This window comes from Macaca thibetana, chromosome 16, assembly GCF_024542745.1.
Source record: "Macaca thibetana thibetana isolate TM-01 chromosome 16, ASM2454274v1, whole genome shotgun sequence".
Lineage (NCBI taxonomy): Eukaryota > Metazoa > Chordata > Mammalia > Primates > Cercopithecidae > Macaca > Macaca thibetana.
Genome location: NC_065593.1, coordinates 10,920,734 through 10,936,211, shown reverse-complemented (window position 1 = coordinate 10,936,211; position 15,478 = coordinate 10,920,734). Strand labels below are relative to the sequence as shown.

Below are 15,478 nucleotides of genomic sequence, written 5' to 3'. Positions count from 1 at the left end.
ATTCATTGTGTACAGTATTACATTGTATGATAATATGATAATTTATTTATTCATTCTACTGCAGACAGATTTTTGGGTTGTTCCCAGTTTTTGGCTATAGTTTACTGATCGATTGAGTGATTGCATGATGAATAGTGACTGTCACCTGTCTGATATCTCATTGTAGAGTTAGTTGACATTACTTTTGTGTCTTTGTTCATAGATCAGGGTTTTGTTTTTTTAAAACATCTTTATTTAGGTAGAATTTTACATACCTTAAATGTCATCCATTTTAAGTATACAGTTCAATGAATTTTAGTAAACTTATATAGTTGTGCAGTTATCACCACAATCTAGTTTTAGAATACTTTCATCAATCCAAAAAGTTTCCTTTTGCCCATTTGATGTTAATTCCCATTCAACTCCAAATCCTGGGGAACCACTGATCTGCTTTTTGTCTCTATAATTTTGCCTTTTTTTAGAAATTGTATAGAAATGAAATCCTATAATAGGCAATTTTTTGTGTCTGGCTTCTTTCCCTTAGCATTTTCATTTCAACTCCCAAACTGTTTTGTTTTTTAAACTTCCAGGTATAGAAAGTTGGGTGTTGGGGTGGCAGATTTTATCTTTTTATCTTTTGTGAGTGTGTTTGGTTGTTGTGTGTTCATATCCTAGTAAGAAATTCAATATTTTGAATTTCATCTATGTTATGTGTCAGTAATTCATTTCTTTTTATGAATGTATATGTGGTAGTCCATTGTATAGAAGTACCACATTTTGTTTATCCATTCACCAGTTGATGGACATTTGAATCCTTCCTAGTTTTTGGCTTTTATGAATAATGCTGTTATTCCACATAAGTTGTTGTTTAGTTGGTTTGTTTTTATTGGTTTGTTTTCCAGGAATGGATGTTGGATATTATAAGAAATGGCCAGACTGGGAAGTAGCAGACAAAAGATATTGCGTCCATTCTGGATGGAGAATTGTAGTAGTGGAGTTCTAAGCAAAAGAAAGCAAGTTTCCAGGAATAAAAAGCTTTTACCCCACAATGAATTAACAAGCCATCCTACCTGACATCAAAACACGTTTTTAAAATTTGGGATTAAAACAATATATAATTAATGTAGATAACTATAACAGTAGAACATAATATAGTCTAGAAATGGTCTCTTGTATGTATAGCAAGTTAGTAAAGGATACTAACTTTACTAACTTAGTATAGGATAAAGGTGCATTTCTGATTCACTAGAGGAAAGGAAGAACAATTCAGTGAGTTAAAATGGAGACTTACTATTTGGAAAAAAATTAAATTACTTCCTTGGCAGACACCATTTATAAAAATAAGTTCTAGATGAATTAACATCTTAGGCATAAAAACAAAGAAGTATTGAAGAAATTGTAGGAGAATATATGGATACTGTCAGAGTAGGGGGAGATCTTTAATGAGGCAAAAAGATCAGACATTTGACGACATCAAAATTTAAAACTTCTCAATGATTAAAAAAATCTACACAAACAAATTGAAAGACAAGTGGCAGGCTTGGATAAACTATTTGCAACTTAACAAAGAAGTTATATTCGGCGAACACACACAGACACACACACACACACACGCACACACACATCTCCTTCAAATTGAAAAGAAAGGGAGATACAAGCAAGTAGAAAAAAAAATAGCCAAAAAATAGAAATAGACAATTTATGGAAGATGTAGTACATATGGCTAATAAACATGAAAACATGCTCAATCTCAAGAGGTACAAAATAAAATAACAAAGAGCTAGTGTATTTTACCCATCAAGTTGACAAAAAAAACCCAAAAAACGATGGTATCAAATGGTGGTGTGGAGAGGTGAATGTTCTCATACGTTGTGAGTAAAGGTGTAAATTTCCAGGGCGATTTGTTGTACCTTTTGAAATTTAAAATTGCAGTGATTTCGCTTCTCACTTTCTTTCCTACAGAAGCACACTGAAATAGGACAGATGCTCAAGACTGCAGTTAACATTTCTTCTAATAGCAAAATTTTGGAAACAACTGTCAATTCAGTTTCTTTGTAATTTAATTAAGTGGCCACCTGTTAAGTGGTGTTGCTCTGATGATGTGGTCAGTGGTTGAAACTTGAAACTCGCCTTAATCTGAGATTTGGATCAGCATAATGCATTTTCCACTGGTTCTCTTTGAGGTATACTGAAAATTGAAAACCTTATTTAAAATAGCAATAAACAATGAAGTAAAGAGTTTTTATAGGTAACATATATAAGAATACTAAACTGTGAGATACATTTTGCTAAAGCCTAATTATTGGTATATTTCATCCCTTCTATAATGTACAGATATCTCTTCCACCATTCTTGTGTGACAACTCATTTATTTTAACTTAGAGTAAAGGCTCTTCCAAGGTCTGGCTTGTATCCCTTGTCCTTGCTCTTTTGCTAGTATCCACTTACAGTTAAGCCGAGGGTGAACATTAAGTTACTGTATCTAATGACCCTTCTGCTCTAAGAGTCCTTGCCAGAAATTAGCTTACAGTTCCTAAGATTCACTCTGCGCTAAGAGTTCCTCTATTTTCTCTCTCCAGTGAGTAAAAGCAGATGAATTACAGCCCCTTTAAGACATCTCTACCTTTTCTAAAACTCTGTAATTATATTCTCTTCAACCCAACGAAACAACTGACCTTTCATATGACTCATGCCAAAGAGGAATGTTACTTAGATTAATCCACATTCTTGCATGTATCAGTAGTTCATTTCTTTTTATTGGTGAGTAGTATTCCATTGTGAGGATATACCATATTTTATTCATCTGTTCTCTTGCTGGTATATATTTCTTATCTTTTTATAGACATATCTTTCATTTCTTTCAGTTAAATAGCAAGGAGTGAAATTGTTGGATCAAGAGGTGGGTGTCTAGTAACTCTACTGTTTTAGATCCTGGCTAGTCATATATAAGCAATGTGGTTGCTCAGCATCGTTAGTCTTTATAAATTTAGCCATTCTTGTTGGTTTGTAGGGGAATCTCTTTGTGGTTTTAACATCTGTGTCCCTAGGCCAATGATATTGAGCAACTTTTAGTTTTATTACTAGGCTTTCATGTATTCTCTTTATGAAATATCTGTCTTTTGCCCATTTTTGTTGGATTATTTTTTTAAAATACTGTTTTGTTTGTGTTCTTTGTAAGTTATTTGTGCAGTATATGTATTGCATCTGTTTTTTCTAGTTGGTGGCTTGCCTTTTGTGTTCTTAACACAAAATTGATGAGCAGTAGCTTTTTTTTTTTTTTTTGAGACGGAGTCTCACGCTGTCACCCAGGCTGGAGTGCAGTGGCCGGATCTCAGCTCACGAGCAGTAGTTTTAACTTTGAAGAAGACCAGTTTATCATTTTTTCTTTTATATTTAGTGCTTGCTGTGTTCTGTTTAAAGAATTTTGCATGAGATTACAAAGGTGTTCTCCTATATTTTCTTCTAGGAGATGTATAAATTTAGGATTTACATTTAAATCTGTTATTTACCTTGAATTAATTATTATATATGAGTTATTATTTTTTCCATACAGATGTCTAATTGATCCATCATCATTTGTTGCAGAGACTTTTCTTTCCACATTGAATTGCATTAGCAACTTAGTAAAAAGTCCACTACATACATACTGGATCTATTTCCAGACTCTCCATTCTTCTCTATTCTGTTCCATTCATGTATTTTTCTACCCTTACACTAATACCACACTATCTTAATTACTGTAACTTTGTAATAAATTTTAACATCTGTTGGGTAAGTTCTCCAATTTTGTACTACTTATTTTTCAAGACTGCTTTGGCTACTGTAGGTACTTTATATTCTTATATGCATTTTAATATCAAATTGCCAACTTCTACTGAAAAATAAAGCTTGATAGGATTTTGATTAGGGTTACATTAAAACTGTAGATCAATTTGTGGAAAACTGACAGATTTACAATATTGAGTCTTCCAGTCCAAGAACATGGTGTCTCTCTCTCTCCTCTCTCTTTTAGTTCATTTTTTAACAGAAGGTGTTTACTGTTTTATTATTAAGCAAGGTATCTTAGCTGTGCTTTATTTGTAGGTGCCTCTTACTAGATTGAGAAAGTTTTCTTTTATTGCTTGTTTGCTGAGAGGCTTTTTTTTCATGGATGGGTATTGGATATTGTCAAATGCTTTACTGCATCTGTTGAGATAGCTATATGATTTTCTTTTTTATTCTGTGAGTGATTTTTGAATATTAAACCTACCTTGCATTCTTGTGATAAATTCCATTTGCTCATGATTTATTATTATTATTATTGTTGTTAATATTGTTTTCATATATAGTCTTGCACTGCGTAATGACATTTTGGTTGACAAGGGACTGCATATATGATGGTGGTCCCATAAGATTGTAATACTGTATTTTTACTGTACCTTTTCTATATTTAGACATGTTTAGATACACAAATACCTACCATTCCGCTACAGTTACCTACAGAATTCTGCACAGTAACACACTGTCCAGGTTTGTAGCCTAGGAGCAACAGGCTAGGTGTGTAGTTGGCCATACTGTCTGGGTTTGTGTAAGTACACTCTGTGATATTTGTACAATGAGGAAATTGTCTAATGATGCATATTTCAGAACATATCCCCATTGGTAAGCAACACATGACTGTATTGTTAGACATTGTTGGATTTGATTTGCCAAATTTTTGTTAAGGATTTTTGCATCTATTAGGGATATTGGACTATAATTTTCTATGTTGTTTTTCTATTCTCGATTTCATTAATTTCTCCTCTAGTCTGTATTATGTCCTTTCTTCTGCTTACCTTAGATTTCATTTGTTTTTCCCACCCGCTGTGCCTTAGGTAGAAAATTAGGTTATTATTTGAACTCTTTCTTTTCTCTTTATATAGGCATTTACAGCTATAAAGTTATCTGTAAGCACTGCTTTAGCTGCATCCCATATGTTTTTGTATATTGTATCTTCATATTCATTAATCTCGAAGTACTTTCTGGTTTCCCTTTTGGTTTTTTCTTTGACACATGATTATTTAGGAGTGTGTTGTTTAATTTCCACAAATCTGTGATTATCTCAAATTTTTTCCTAGTATTGATTTCTAACTTCATTCCATTGTGGTCAGAGAACATACTTTGTATCATGTCTATCCTTCTAAGTTTATTGAAGTTTGTTTTATAGCCTAGCATGTGGTCTGTCCTGGAGAATGTTACATTTGAACTTGAGAAGGATGTATATTCTGTTGTTACTGGGTGGCGTGTTCTATGGATATCTGTTAGGTCTATTTGGTTTATAGTGTTTTCCAAGTCTTCCATTTTTTCTTATTGATCTTCATTAATTGTTACATCCATTATTGAAAGTGGGGTATTGACATCTTCAATCATTATTGTGGAATTGTCAGTTTCTCCCTTTATTTCTGTCAGTTTTTGCTTCATGTGTTTTGGTGCCTCTGCTATTAGGTGCAAATATATGTGTAAGTGTTATGTCTTCCTGATGAGCTTATCCTTTTATTATTTTTTCATTATAAAATGTCTCTCTTTATCTCTTGTAACTTTTTTTTTTAAGTCTGTTTTGTCTCCTATCAGTATAGCCATTCCATTTTATTATGGTTCCTGTTTGCAAGATAATGTATTTTTCCATCTTTTTACTTATATTTGTGGCTTCCGTAGACAGCACATAGTTTGACCATATATTTTTATACATTATGACAATCTCCGACTTTTGATTGGACTGCTTAATTCACATTCATATTGATTCACATTTAGTGCTTTATTGGTATAGTTGTAATTATTTCCTATATGTCCCATGCCTTTTTTTGTTCCTCTTTTCTGTCTTCTTGCTTCATTTTGCATTGAATATTTTCTAATGCAGCATTTTAACTTTTTAGTAATTCTCTCACTATATTTTTATTTTATTTTTAAATTTTTCTATAGAGATGGGTTCTCACTTTATTTCCTATGCTGGTCTTGAACTCCCGACTTTCAGCAACCCTCCCACTTTGGCCTTCTAACATGCTGGGATTACAGGCACGAGCCACCATGCCCACTCCTTTCACTGTATTTTTAATAGATACCCTAGAGTTTACCGTATACTGTAAACCTTAACAGAATGAGTTTCAGATTTATACTAGTTTTATTCTAGTGACATATAGAAAAGTTACTCCTCTATAACTCTATTCCATTTTTCCCCATTTTTGGCCTATTACTGTTCCCTATAGCTTTTAATGTTACAAACCCAACAGTACATTGTTAAAGTTATTATTTTACTATTTATAGTCATTTCCTTAGCCCAGTACAGCTTTGTTCCCACAAAACTCCTTTATGCTGTGTTGGCATGTTACACATATATTACATTTCTTTATGTTACAGGCCCAACCATACAATGTATCTGTATTATTTTATACAATTGCTTTTTAAGTCAGTTAAGAGAAGAAAGGAGAAAAAAATGTGAATTTCTACTGTTTTATAATTGCATACTTAGATTTTCTGGTACTCCTTTTTTTGTGTGGATATGAATTGCTGTCTGGAGTTACTTGCTGTCAGCTTGAAGAATTTTCTTTAGTATTTCTTATCAAGCAGGTTTGCTATGAGCAAATACTCTCAGTTTTTATCTGGGAAAGTGTTTATTTCACCTTCGCTTTTGAAAGATAGGTTTGCTGGATATAAGATTTTTTGGTTGATGGTATTTATTTATTTATTTATTTATTTATCTATCTTTGACCACTTTGAATATGTTATTTCTCCTGGCCTCTATTATTTCGGCTGAGAAGTCAGCTGTTAATCATACTGTTCTCTTGTAAGTAATGAGTCATTTTTCTCTCACTGCTTTCAAGATTTTCTCCTTGTCTTTAATTTTCAGCATTTTTACTATGATGTATCTATAGAACTATTTGCATGTATCCTACTTGGTGTTCATTGAGTTACCTGGATGTATAGATAATTGATAAATTCAGGGAGTTTTCATCCATTATACATTTGAATATTAAATGTATAGATAATAAATTCAGGGAGTTTTCATCCATTATACATTTGAATGTTTTTTCTGCTCCTTTCTCTTTGTCCTCTCCTTCTGATATTCTCACTGTGTATATATCAGTGTACTTAATTGTGTTCTACATTCCTTTGAGGCTCTTTTCATTTTTTTTTATTCTTTTTTCCCTCTCTGTTCTTTGGCTTTCATAAGCTTTATCAATCTGTCTTCAAGTTCACTTATTCTTTCTTCTTCCAGTTTAAATTTCCTGTTGGGCTCCTCTAGTGAATTTTTAAATTTCACTTATTGTATTTTCAACTCCACAATTCTGTTTTGTTAAAATAATTTCTACGTTTTTATTGATAGTCATTATTTGATGTGACATTGTCATTATGCCTTCCTTTACGTCTTTCATCATGTTCTCTTTATTTCTGTGAAAATGTTTATGATAACTACTTTGATGTATTTTTCTGTTAAATTCAACATTGATTGCTGTCACAAGCAGTTTCTGTTGTCTGATTTTTTCAGTGTATGGATCATACTTTCTTATTTCTTTGCATGTATCATAATTTTTTGTTGGAAACTGGACATTTCAGATAATGTATTGTAGCAACCTTGGGTAGTGTTGTCCTCTCCAGGGATTGTCAGTTTTATTTTCTTACTTATTTGTTATTAAACAATTTCTTTATTTTTAAAAATTTTAATTATTTTAAAAATTAGTACATAATATTTGTACATATTTTTGGGGTACACGTGATATTTTGATACATGAATACACTGTGTGATGATCAAGTCAAGGTATTTAGGACATCCATCACCTCAAATATTTATCATTTCTTTGCATTGGGAACATTTCCATTTTTTTTATTCTAGCTATTTTGAAATATACAACATATTGTTGTTAATTAGAGTCACGCTCCTGTGTTACCAAACAATGGAACTTATTCTTGTGCTTATTTGTTTTTAACTGGCTGGTTTATTTCAGTGAAGTTTGTTTCCCACCCACAGTTGAAAGCTTCTGAAATTGCTCCTCAGGGAGGTGCAGCTTTGGTATGCCCACAGCCACCCTGTGTTGACAGTGGTTTTGGGAGGGTCTCTTCCTCTCTTTCTCTGACCACACCCAGATGTCAAACTCCACTACTAGGTGGCTGATAGCTTTATTGATTTTAATAATTCCTTTGGGCATAAATTGCTCTGTGAATGAATCCAATCAAATTCTATCTCCTTTGAAAACATAATTTCTGAGGTCAGTGTTTGATATTTGTTTTGATCCCAGGGAGACTTCTCCCAGACATCTTATTACGTGGTTCTCTCCTAAACACTAGCTGGCATGCAGTTTAGCCTATATATTTAATTTCATGGCAATTTGTTATTAGCACAATGTGCCCTGTTCTTGAAAGTGAACTTGGGTTTTAATTTCTCTGTCTTCTGTTGCAAATGAAATCAGTTCCTTTGGGCAAAGATTAGGAGCTCTGTTTTATGACCGACTTCTCCCCTAAGGCAAAATCTGAGCCAGGGCTTTCGAGCTGGTGGTGGGGACAATTTTAATCTTCCATCTGATTGACACCTCCATTCTGGGAACTGAGCACTTGGTGGGGATGAGCAGCAGCCTAAGGTCCTCTTGGCTTGTCTCTCCTTGTGTAGAACCTCCACCTCATAAGTCAGGTCAAGGGTGATCAGGGCCCTAATGTTCTCAGCATCTAGGGTAGAGCCTCTGTTCCTTGAGTGGTAGCTGGGCAGAAAAGAGAGCCTAAACCTTTCAATCACACTTGCTCAGGTCTTAGCCTCAGAGACAGGTAGCTGGAGGCTGAAGGAAAAAGACCAATGTTTTGCGCTTTCTAGAAAGAAAGCCCTCTGACTGGGAGCTTGAGGAAGAGGAAATCCTGCAGTTGGCTGTAGCAATCTGGAGTGGAGTCCCACCTCTCTGTGCTGGGATGGTAAGAGGCAAGAAGTGATTTTGGTTCAGTACCACAGAACTTTACCCTTCTTACTGAATTTGCATAGATTTTCTTGATAGATGTTTTTTCCTTTTCTGTTTTTTCCTTTTCTGTTTCTTTAGGACCATTTATTTTCAAAGACTTTAAATGTTGTTTTGTTTAAAATAATTTTCACCTATTTCAGTGGGAAGAGGATCAGTGGAGCTCCTCACACTGTCATGCTGGAAGTAAATCCTCCCTATAGCACACGTGTGTGTATGTGTGTGTGTGTTTCTTTGTATGTCATTTTTAGTAGTTTGCTTTAGGTATTACATTATGTGTGTCTCATCACTGTCTTCTGTTGTCATGTTATCAGTTCAAGTGAAACATATAAATTTTACCTCCCTGTAAGTCCTTTTATCCTCCCAGTTTGTAACTGTCTTAAACATTTCCTCTGTATATTTTTAGAACCACACCAGAAGGTGATACAATTTTTGTTTCAATCATCAAACATAATTTATGAAACTCAAGAACAGAAAATCTTTTCTACCTACTTTTATTTTTGCTTATCATATTTTTTCCTCTTTGATGTTCTAAGGTTTCTTTATTCACTTTTTTCCTTTCTGCTTAGAGACTTTCCTTTAGCCATTATTTTAGGCTATGACAATTTTCATAGTCTTGATCTAAGACTTAGGTCTAAGACTTAAAATAGTCCTAATCTAAGAATGTCTTGATCTCCCTTTCATTCCTGGAGCTTATTTTTGCTGGACATAAGATTCTGAATTGACATTTTTTTTCAACTACTGAAAAATATTGTACTATTTCTTTCTGTCCTTCATGATTTCTGATGAGAAATCCCCTGTCATCTAAACTGTTTTTCTCCTATAGGTAAGATGTCATTTTTCTCTGGCTGCTTCCAAGATTTTGCTTTATTTTTAGTATTTAGAAGTTAATGATATGCCTTGGTGTCGATTTCTTTGAGTTTATCCTGTATAGATAAACTGTTTCTTGAATCTGTAGGTTTATGTTTCCTAACAAATTTGTAAGTTTTCAGCCATTATTTTTTAAGTACTTTTCAGCTCCACCCTCTTTTTCCAGCACTCTGATAACATGAATGTTAGGTCTTTTGTTTTAAGGCTCTGTCTACTATTTTTTCATCTACTGCTTTCAGTTGTTCAGGTTGGATTACTTCAATTATTCTTATTCCTACTCACTGATTTCTCTGTCCTCTCCATTTTCCTGTTGAGCCCATCCACTGAGCTTTTTAATTCAGTTATTGTATTTTTCTCTTGTAAAATTTCTACTTTTTTAACGTCTTCTTTTTATTTCCTGAGGCTTTCTCTTTCTTCATTTGTTTCAAGCATGTTCATAGTTGCTCTTTGAAGCACTTTTATTATGTCTGTTCTAAAATCTTTGTCAGGTAATTTAACATCTCTATCATCTTGGTTTTGGCTTTTTTAACTCATTTATCTTCTTTTCATTCAGTGTGAGAGTTTCTTGGTATAATGAGTGATTTTCAGTTGAAACTTGGGCATTTTTGTATTATGTTCTTGGAATCTGGATCTTATTTAAACCCTTGAATTGGCTTTCTGTTACACTTCTCTAATAAGGGAAGGGATGTGGTTTGGCTGTGTCCCCATTGAAATCCCACTATGAATTGTAATAATCCCCACATGTCAAGGGCAGGGCCACGTGGAGATAATTGAATCATGGGGTCGGTTTCCCCTATACTGTTCTCATGGTAGTGAGTAAATCTCACAAGATCTGGTGGTTTTATAAATGGGAGTCCCCCTGCACAAGCTCTCTTGCCTGCTGCCATGTAGGACATGACTTTGCTCCTCATTTGCCTTCTGCCATGATTGTGAGGCCTCCCCAGCCAGTGGAACTGTGAGTCAATTAAACCTCTTTCCTTTATAAATTAACCAGTCTTGGGTATGTCTTTATTAGCAGTGTGAGAACAGACTAATACAGGAAGTAAGTGAAGGGGGGCTGGTGATGCCACCTTACCGTTCCCAGATAGAGTTGAAAGTCCAGTTTCCCTTCTGTTAGCACTTGAATGGGGAGTATTTTTTCACTACTGTTGCATGGGGGTAAGCTCATTACCATTGAGCAACAGTGAAAGTGCTGACTTTCCTCTAGGCCTCCTTTAATGGTGGGAAGGACAAAGGGTGCCTTGTTACTCCCCGTGTGTGGGAGTCAAAGATCCCAGTGTTGTCACTACTGATATGCGGTAGGAGAGCATTACTGACCAGCAGGGATGAAAATTCCATTTTCCTGCTTGGTTGGCATCATCACCCTCTAGTGCAAGTGCTGGGCATCTAATCATAGCCTCATAAAGGCAGAAGTATAGGCTTTCCACTCGTCTTTTGCTGGGGGTGGGGAGGGGTCACAGTCTTATTCTCTCTTGTTTGATTCCACTGGAGAAGCTATTGTCTAAAAAGCTATTGTCTAAGTTTTCTGTCTTGCTAGGCTGCCTGTTTCTTTTTCCTCTGGCTAGAGAGAAAGGCCTTTGTTGGGGCTTTTAAAATCTTCATCCACTTGTGTTTTTGTATTGTCTGCTTCTTCAGTTCCAAGTCTGGGGCATATAAGTCAAAAAGAAAACTCAGGGAATTTATGTCATTCCTTGGGTCCTGAGGTCCTGTATTACTTCATCCTCATGCTGCTGATAAAGACATATCCAAGACTGGGTAATTTATAAAGGAAAGAGGTTTAATTGACTCACATTTCTGCAGGGCTAGGGCTTGCACCCTCTGAAGCAACATCCTGAGCTGTCCTTTGGCACCTTTTAGCTATGGCTGGAGTGACTGGGACGCTGGGCACCAAGTTCCAACCCTGCACACAGTAGGGGGCCCCTGGACCCAGTCCAGGAAACCATTTTTCCCTCAAGAAACTTGTGGCAGAAGGGGAAGCAAACACGTCCTTCTTCACATGGTGACAGCAGGGATAAGTGCTAAGCAAAAGGAGGAAAACCCCCTTATAAAACCATCAGATCTCATGAGAACCCACAGTATCACGAGAACAGCAGCATGGGAGTAACCACCCCCATGATTCAATTACCTCCCTCCCATGGCACATGGGGATTATGGGAACTACAATTCAATATGAGATTTGGGTGGGGACACAGCGAAACCCTATCAGGTCCCCGGCTTTTCCGTCTTTTCTCCATCTTTCAGAACCTCTTATGTAAGTTTTATGTATAATGCCCAGAGTTTTTTGTTGTACGTAATGAGAGGAATAGGGAAAAGTACAAATACTCTATGTTCCTGGAAGTGGAAGACTCTTTATAGATTTTTTTTTGTAGTTCTATCAATTACTGAGGAAAAGATGTTAAAATATACACCGCTTTAGGATGTACTTATGGATAATATGTGTAAGATGCCTAGCACTGTGCTTGGTACACATTAAGTTCTTATTATTCATTCATCCCACAGATATTTCTTGAGCACCCATTACATGTCAGGCAATGTTCATCAGATATTCAACAGTGAGCATAACAAAGTCCCTGCCCTTATGGAACTTACATTTTAGCAGAAGGAGACAGATGTTAAACAAGTAAATTAATATTTAAGTGGTGCCATGGACAGATATGAAGCAAATCAAGGAGATAAGAAGCATAAGTGGCAGGGTAGAGAGAAATGGTTGTTTTTTTTATACCGGGTGGCCAGGGAAGGTTTCTCTAATAAGGTGTAATTTGACCAGAATCCTGAAGACATTAAGGAGCAAGCCACATGGATATCTGGGTGAAGAGCCTCTGCTCTGGTGAAATGACAGATGACTGACCTTATTTGTAAGAGAAGAATGTCATCAGAATCTTTTGCTTGTCAGGGTATGGTGGAACTCAGAACAGTGTGTTACTTCCAGAAGGAAGAGTTAGATGATCATGCCCCAGGTCTGGCTTTCCCATCTATTAGTCATACAACTTTTGACAAAGCACAATCTTCTGTGTACCTCAGTTTCCAAAAGGATTCTGTTTATCTCACATGGTTGTGAGAACCCAGTGACTGGCAAATTACACATAAAAAAGCATTTTACAAATGAAGCAAAGGGTTCTATAGATGTGAGATATTATAATTATATCGTTATTACTTCCAGTGCTATCTAACTTGGAATAAAAAACATTTAGATTATATTTTAGAGATTAGTTTTAGCTCAGCCTCCTAATGTCATGGATGAAAAAACAAGCCCAGGCCAGGCGTGGTGGCTCACGGCTATAATCCCAGCACTGTGGGAGGCCGAGGCAGGTGGATCACAAGGTCAGGAGATCTAGACCATCCTGGCTAACATGGTGAAACCCCGTCTCTACTAAAAATACAAAAAAAAAAAAAATTAGCCGGGCATGGTGTTGGGCACCTATAGTCCCAACTACTTGGGAGGCTGAGGCAGGAGAATGGCGTGAACCCAGGAGGCAGAGCTTGCAGTGAGCCCAGATCACGCCACTGCACTCTGGCCTGGTCGACAGAGCTTGACTCCATCTCAAAAAAAAGAGAAAAAAAAGAGATTAAATAAAATGACCATCCTTTAGGGTCCCAAGAATTCAGACTCTAATAGGAGATTGGGATATAAGATAGATAGAAGAGGTAATGCTCTGGAGTAGAAGGATCCTGAGATTTCTTCTATTCTTAATGCCTGTTTGGTTATTTGAACACTTGTGAATGGAGTGGAAAGAAGAAGATTTATGATATTTCCAGTGTTAGTCACAGAATTTGTTTCTGGTAACCATGGTTTTTAAGTTCTCAGAACAGAGAGAAAAAAAGGGATTGGCCTTGTTACAGATTCTTAGGGGGTTTTATTAGCGTCATGATGCTTGACGTACCAAAAACACTAGGGTATGGTCATCTTTGCCTAGTTCTCTGTGTGTGCTTTAAATAGTTTTATCTGTAAGTTAGAGAAGAAGTCCCTTGCTTTTTTTTTTTTTTTTTTTAACGTTTCAGTCTTTTTCCAGTCTCCATTTCTTTCTGTCAGACTAAGTGTTAGTGTTACAATCAGGTAGGAATTGAACTTAAACTACCTGTCTTGGTCCTAATTCAGACTTGTGTGTTCTTGGAGACAGCCTCTGCCTTCTCCTTGCATGCATCCTGTTTGGGTTCTCAGATCCAGCAGCACTAGGTTAGAAACAGTCACCAAGTCTCAGTAATACCTCGTATCAATTAAAGGAAAGACGAAGAGTGCTATAAGCTGTCCTAGATTATTATGTGTGGCTTTATTGTAGTAGATAAGGAAGTAAGTCTCTAAATCAGCTGGTCTGAGGAAAATGAGGAAAAATATTAACCAGAATAACTGTGACTCTATGTGCTTGCTCCTTTAATCAGGAAACCCATAATAATTGACCCATATGTAATAGAATACACTCTCGACTCTCTACATAAGCAATTATTTAAGTTGGGAGTCAGAATAATAAAGCAATTGCTCAGTGCTTTTGAGGTCAGTAGATTAACTCTCCAGAGCTTAATTAAAAAGCGATAATAAATGCCTGCTGTAGGGAGGATGTTTCATTAGTCTTCATCATGGCCTAGGTGAAGGATTCCTAATAATTATTTTCTACCCCTTTAAAATTCTCCTCTTATGAAGCAAGCTTCTCACTGCTAGTTAGGATTCCCACACTGGGGAAGGAAAGTTCCCAAAGCAGCCCCTCCATTAGAAAAGCCTAACTTTGAAAAGACAGCACCACTATAAAAGAATAGATCGGTATTCTCTTATTTTTGGAAGAAGCAAAATATTAAATTTTAAGAAAATATCAAAGAGAAGAACACTATGGCAATGGTTATGATAAAATTTGGGTCATATTCTTTCTGAAATTAAGAATTAAATTTCCTTTATGGTTCCTCCTTAAAATATACAAGATACTGAGAAAAGTCAGACTCCTTTTCTGGAGCAAAAATGGACAGAACTTTTTGGATAAGTATTTCTGTTGACCTTCTAATTCTACATACAGTAAGCAGAACTTCATCTTCATCATGGCGTAGGTGACGTATTCCTAATAAGTAAGCAAAACTGTATGTAGAATTAGAAGGTCAACAAAAAGATTTATCTAAAAAGTTCTGTCTGTTTTTCTTGGGGAAGGAGAAAGTTCAGAGAAAAATAATTTATTCCAAAGGGAAATGAAATCTGTAACTAAAAGTAACTGGGAGGTTTGAATGCTGTGAAACTGTTTAACTTCTTCCGTTCTTTCAAGCCCTTTCTTTATACTGTTAGAACTGTGCGTTCATTCTGCATTCTTGTTCATTTCCATCACTATCATCTCTAATTTTGACCATTTAGTAGCCTCCTAAATAGTCTTTGCAGGCTTTGATCTTTCCCACCTTACTCATTCCTCCATACTGCTGCCATAATTGTGTCAACTCTACTCTTCAAGAAATTGGACCAGTTCGATGTGTGTCCTTATTCCTTAGCACTACATATGAGGCCATACCCTTCACAGCCAGGCCTTAACTTCCGTATCTGGCCTCATCTGCTCCCCTTTGCTCATGAAGCCTATGCTAAAACTATGCTGAAATCTCATGCTTGTTTTCTTTTCTTTGAATGATCACATATTTTTTTTCTCTTTCACCTAATAACTGTCTGGTCATCTTTTAGGAACTAGCTCATAGTCTCCTTCGAGAAGCCTCTCTGG

At 35.8% G+C, this 15,478-nt stretch overlaps 1 long non-coding RNA gene across 1 annotated transcript in view; it reads left to right on the top strand.

Annotated features, from left to right (window-relative positions):
- Positions 1-15,478, top strand: part of LOC126939842 (uncharacterized) — a 175,368-nt gene that overhangs the window by 43,878 nt on the left and 116,012 nt on the right. The window lies entirely within an intron of this gene.